At 32.4% G+C, this 6822-nt stretch overlaps 1 non-coding gene across 1 annotated transcript; it reads right to left on the bottom strand.

Moving 5' to 3' along the window:
• Positions 1-2973: 2973 nt before the first annotated feature.
• On the bottom strand, positions 2974-3080 carry LOC121205380 (small nucleolar RNA R71). The gene has a single exon (XR_005900459.1). It is a non-coding gene; the product is annotated as a small nucleolar RNA R71 (small nucleolar RNA).
• Between the last annotated feature and the right edge of the window lie 3742 nt (positions 3081-6822).

Here is a 6822-nt window from a genome sequence, read left to right as displayed (position 1 = left end):
AATTATACATATATACTACCAAAGCCGAACATAAAAATTTTACCTATGCATAACATTACTCATATTCCAATACTCATATTATTCAAAATCATACTCTAAAAAAATATCATGTACAATGCCAAACACTTGAATGATCAAACATTTAATTTATTCATTTCAAAACACCCCAAACGGCATTTGTTCAAGACATTAAGCAAATCCATGTTCGGCTATTACACATATGAGTATTAGCAATTTATATTTTTAACAAGATCAACTTCTTTCATCAACAATTCTTCATCAAAACTTAAAGGCAATAATCAAATTCCTTCCTTATCTACCATAACCGAATGCTCAATTCATCACTCAAAATTCAAATTTTTGGCATGGGCTAAGTAAGAAACATGATAATTAACTTAAAACAAGCTACAATTTCAAAAATCTAACATAATTTACTAACCTTCCTTATGTTTCAAATGGTCGAATGTCTTGCTCCTCTTTTTCTTTCTTTAAGTTCGGCTAAGAAGAACAAAGATGAGACTTTGTTTTCTTCACCATTATTTCTATTATTATTATGATTTTATTCATCTATATTATAAAATATAAAGCCACTTAACTAATAAATAATACATATATTTTATATAAACCATTATCATGGCCGGCCACTACTAAAAAAATTGGATATTTGACATGCAAGTCTATCCTCTTTATTACATGCTTTAATAGACCACTTTAAAATTAACCTATCACATTTCACAATTGTCTCACATAAGTCCTATTTAATAAATTTCACATACAAATGACAAAATTAAAGCATGAAACTTTTCACACATGCATTATCTCATATAATAGACGTGAAATTTAACATTTAATTATTTTCATGACTCGGTTTTGTGGTCCCGAAACCACTTCCCGACTAGGGTCAAATTAGGGCTATTACATACCTCGCACGAATGCTAAGAAACCCTTAGTAAATAAGGATCAGTTAAATGTGTATTTACTAAGTAAAGGATTCTGAAAGTACCTAACGTGGTTTCCAAACTCATGAAAGATCGAGTTGCCATGGAATGTTTTTCCGAATATTATTAAGCATGTTGATAATAAATTGAGTTTAATTAAAGTAATTGTCCTAGTTTATTTATGTTATAATTGTTACAAATGGTGTTTAATTTTACTAAAATCTACTTCATTCATATAGTTTGCATACTTAGGTTAATTTAAATTAGGGATGATTACATTTAGTCTAATATATTTTAATCATCACTTATCAACTAAATTGTGTTTTTATTTACCAAATTGTTAATATAATTTTATAAATTAAGTGACTTAGCACAAATACAATCCCTTAGCACAAATACAATCCCTGTGGAGAGGATAACTCGATACTTCTTATTACTTGATAATGATTGTGTACCCTTGTACAAACCTATGCCTTACACCTTTACGATTAAAGATCTCTATTTAATTTCCTTCAATGTTTTATTAAGTTTCTTTATGTCTTGTTATTATCCTAACTTTGAGATGTTTTTATTCAGGATTATGAGCTACATTCCCTAGATACCTAAGGAAGATGAAACTTATGATGAATCTTATTATTTGATTTCTAATTTACGCGATAAATAGTTGATTCTTGTTCTGAATTATGTATGATTATTTCTTGTTTTAATATTTCTGAGATATTAATTCAAGTTTAATATACTTATTTCAGTGAAGCAAAAGTACCTGTTTAAGAGTAGATCTAGTATTATTGAGTGGAGTTGCATGCAATCCGAGAAATAAGACAACATAAATCTATCGGATTAGAATCAAATCTAATAGGGGAATCCATAGACCGAGTTAATGTGACTATAGGGGTTTTAATTAGAGAGAGATTTTAATTAATCAACCTAAAGTCAGTTGTTCTTACTCTCGAAAGAGATATTAACATAATTTAGAGATTTCTACAGATCAAGACACAAGTGAATAAATCGTTTAATTCAAATTCAGAACAATAGATGAAGTCTAGGTGGATTCTTTCCTGGGTATTGTCTTTCTCATTAATTATCTTTGATTATTTTCCTATCTCATTCTCTATTTCATTCTTTCTCAAATTAGATTAGTAAATTTAGATTAAAAATAATCACTCTAATTGATCTGCTAAATAATAGAAAAACGGTAATTACTAGTACTTTTAGTCCTCGTGGATACGATATTCCCTACTCACCATAGCTATTCTATTGTTCGATAGGTGCACTTGCCTTTTTCGTAATTATAGTTAGTTTAGTGGCCATCAAGTTTTTGGCACCTTTGTTGAGGACTAAAATATTAGGAACACTTGATTTTTATTAATTTAACCAATTATTTTTATTGCATTTTATTTTTGTTTTTAGTTTAATTTTTTTTCTAATTTTTCTTTTATTTGCTTCTGGTAGGTTCCTTTAGTTTATAACTAGAAGAAACTCGTCAGAACCATTACTGTTTGACAGCGAAATTAAAAGTACAACTCGCAGAAATCGTAGAGAAGTAAGGCAAACTTGACAGAGTATAGTAGACGAGTAAGAGGATGTTATTATTATTACCGAGAAGATGGGTGATAATCAGAATAGTCAGCTACCTATTGTAGTTGCTGCAAATCCAGATCCTGCTCCTCTTACTATGTATGATTATGCCAAACCCACTCTAAATAGGGATAAATCGAGTATTGTGAGACCCACTATTGCAGCAAATAATTTCAAACTGAAGTCGAACGCTATTCAGATGGTACAACAATTTGTTCAGTTCGATGGTTTGCAAAACAAAGTTCCAAATACTCATTTGGCTAATTTTCTGGAAGTCTGTGTACTTTTAAAATAAATGGCATTTCTGACGACACCATTTGCATACGGTTGTTTCCCTTCTCCTTGAGAAACAAAAGCTAAACAGTGGTTGAATTCTTTACCGCAAGGTTCTATCACTATATGGGATCAAATGACCGAGAAATTCCTAGTGAAGTACTTCCCACCAACTAAGACGACCAAGTTAAGGAATGATATCTCTTCCTTTGTTCAAATAAACTTAGAAACCCTATATAATTCATGGAGGAGGTATAAGGACTTATTGACACAGTGCCTTCACCATGCGTTACCTTTATGGCTATAGGTTCAAGCTTTCTACAACGGTTTGAATCCCTCAACTTGATAGTTAATCGATGCCGCAGCTGGTAGTACTATGAACAATAAAACACCTGAAGTGACGTATAAATTTATAGAGGAGATGGCATTGAATAATTACCATTGGCAAGTCATAAAGACAAAGTCGATGAAAGCAACAGGTGTTTTTAACTTAGATGTGGTCACCATGTTATCAAATCAAGTAGAACTTTTAAATAAGAAAATTGATAGTTTATGTGTTTCTACGCAGGTACATCCAGTGATGCAGTGCAATACAAATGGAGGAGGAATGAACATTCCAAAATATTTACCCTACGATCCCAACACAGAGAATGAACAAATTAACTATATAGGTAATAATTCTAGGCCTCAAACTAATCCATACAGTAACACCTATAATGCAGGTTGGACGAACCATCCCAATTTCTCTTGAGGTGGTCAAGGAAATCAAAGAGCACAAACCCCTCAAAGCTTCCAGCAACAACCTTACCAGCAAGAGAAGAAGTCGAACCTTAAGGAGATGTTAATGAAGTTTATCTCGATGTTAGAAACCTATTTTCAAAACACTGAAGCAGCATTTAAAAATCAACAAGCATTGATTCAAGGGCTCAAGAACCAAATAGGCCAACTTACAAAGTTAATCTCAAAACGACCACAAGGTAGTTTGGCTAGCAATACTGAAGCTAACCTTAGAGAGCAGCTTCATGCAATTACTATGTGAGATGAAGAAGGGTTAGTTGAATCTAAATCAGAACCGAAGCAAGAAAGTGTGGTATGTAACTATAAGGTTGAGGTAAGCTAGAACGAACAAAAATCGGTCAGTAAGGAATATAAACCTTGAGTGTCATAACTAACGCGACGAAAAAAGACCACATGAATGAACAATTTGGTAAATTTCTTAAACTTCTAAAAAAATTACATATTAACTTAACGTTTATTGAAGCTTTTTCGCAGATGCCCAATTTTGTTAAATTTTTAAAGGAGCTTTTGGCGAACAAGAGGAAGTTAGATGATTCGTCACATGTGGAGCTAAATGCAGTTTACTCGCCATTTTGCAAAATAAACTACCCAACAAATTGAAGGATCCAGGGAGTTTTACTATTCCTTATTTAATTGGTAGTTTGAATATTAATAATGCTTTGGCTAATTTAGGGGCGAGTGTTAATGTCATGCCCTATAAGATGTTTGAACAATTAGGTCTTGGGAAACCCAAACAAACTAGGATGAGTATTCAATTAGCAAATAGAACCATTAGATTTCCTAGGGGTATTATTGAAGATGTTCTTGTAAAAATTGATAAATTTATATTCCCAGATGATTTTGTTGTTTTAGACATGGATGAGGGTAATGAAGTACCTTTAATTTTAGGAAGACCCTTTTTAGCAACTGCTAGAACTATTATTAATGTTCGTACAGGTGACGAAATGATTACTCTCTAAGCTCGTGATTCTGTTAATACATCTAATGATCGAGATGATTTTACAAGTTCTGTTAATATGAGTAACCATGTGGCTCAAACTTCTTTGCAGGAAACTCCTCAGAAAAACGTGATGTAGCCACGTTCCAATCCATGCGATAGAAACAGAACGACTCATGATGAACGAATGTTGCAAATCAATGAACTAGATGAATGGCAAACACATGTTAAGGAGAAACTGAAAAAGCACGATAAAGAGTTAATGAGACACCATGATAAGCATGTGGATGGAACAAAACAATTTAAGTTGGAGACAAGTTAATTCTAGATAAAACGGATCCTCAAATTGCCACTTGGAAGCTTGATGCAAACGGATCAAATCCCTTTATGGTACTGAATGTCTTCCCGTACGGTACAGTCGAGGTAACTCATTCTGAATTTGGCACATTTAAGGTAAAATAGTACTCGACTTAAACCTTATGTTGATAATAGAATTGGTAACAAGAAAGAGGAGTTTCGACTCCGCGAACCACCGTGACCGTGCGAATGGGAGGTAATTAGAGCTTAGACTTTAAATATGCGCTTCCCAAGAGGCAACCCTAGTGTTAACATTTCTAATTCTTTTAATTTTATTTCATGTTATTTTTAAAACAAATTAATTTTTAAATTTTAAAAAATTTTAAAAAAATGTTTTTGACCTACATGGCCTAGACACACGGGCGTGTCCCAGGCTGTGTGCACTATAAGGGGATCGATAGTGAGTTACACGGCCTGGACACATGGACATGTCCTTGGCCGTGTGGATACTAGGATTTACATTTTAAAAAATTTGACGGTTACACGGCCTGGCGACATGGCCACGTGACCCATACGGCCTGGACACACCAGTGTGTTCTAGGCCATGTGAAAGCTAGCACTAATTTTTTCAAAGTAAAAAAGTTACACGGGCAGGAGACACGGCCAAGCCACACGGGCGTGTGGGATCTCACATGGGTATGGGAGAAGCGAAGGAAAACACACATGGCCTGGCACATAGTCGTATGGTACCTGGACACACGGGCGTGTTCATGACCGTGTGAAAATTGGGTTAATTTTTAATTGCATAAGGGCTGAAAATACTACATACGGCCATGTGGCCTAAACCCTAGAATTCATTTCTCAATTTGTCTTTTTCTTCTTCTCCAACCAAGCTACCCCTTTTATTTTATTTTATTTATTATTTTTTATATTATTTATTTTTATTTTCCTAATTTTTTTATTTTTTATTTGTTCTTCTTATACTTAGATTTTAGATTTATTTTAATTTTTCTGCTATTTTCATTATTTTTAGTATTTTTTTACTATTATTATTACTATTACCTTTAAGTTTATTGGTATCATTGAGTTTCTTATTTTTTTCTTTCTTTCATTTTATTTTTTATTTACCTTTCTTTTTAATTTTATTTTAGTTGCTTTATTTTTTTATTTATTTTCTTAAACTTATTTTAATTATTATTTTTTGAAATATATTTTTATGGTTGTTTCTAATCAAGTTATAACCCCCTAATCTTCACAATTTATGTTTATTTTCTTATTAGTTTGCTCAGAATCGTGCACTACATCTAGATTTGTCTACAATTCTGCTTTTCACCATTCTGGCAATTTCATCCAATATTCAGGGCAGTTTCAGTTTTCTCCCTCTCTTATGATATTCTGTTTATGCTATGATTATATTTGTTTGTACATTGAGGACAATGTACATCTTAAGTGTGGGGAGGTTATTTATATAATTATTAGAAAATCCTTAAATTATGTCTTGTGTTTAAGTAACTTTTTTCATACTTCTATTAGAATGAATTTTTATCGATTTGTGATTTTTATTCATATGCTTTGGATTAAATTCATAGATAATTGTGTATTGGTTAATTTAAACTTTAAAATATGAGACAATCAATCATGGTAAGTTATTTTTCAATAATTAAAATTTTTAGGTTGTTTCCCTAAATTGAAGTACTACCTTGAAGTTTGAGATTTGCAAGATTGACATCAAAAATCATGATTTTTTGTGAGATTTTAAGCCTTTAGAGCATACATTTTTCTTGCTCATTTTATTATTGTTTATGTATGTGTCAATTTGATTTGTTATTCTAGAACTTGCATCAATTATACATGTCAAGACCACACCTTTTGATTTGATATACTGAGATGATAAAGGCACCTAGATTTTAACCCACTTATCCCATAAAAAGCTTACCTACATAATTAACCCTTAGTGAACCCCGTTGAGCGCAGGGGCGAAGCCAGGGGGCTGGCATGGGC

Source organism: Gossypium hirsutum, chromosome A08, assembly GCF_007990345.1.
Source record: "Gossypium hirsutum isolate 1008001.06 chromosome A08, Gossypium_hirsutum_v2.1, whole genome shotgun sequence".
Taxonomy (NCBI): Eukaryota; Viridiplantae; Streptophyta; class Magnoliopsida; order Malvales; family Malvaceae; genus Gossypium; species Gossypium hirsutum.
Note: the sequence above shows the minus strand (reverse complement) of the source record. Positions and strands in the feature narration are given on the sequence as shown.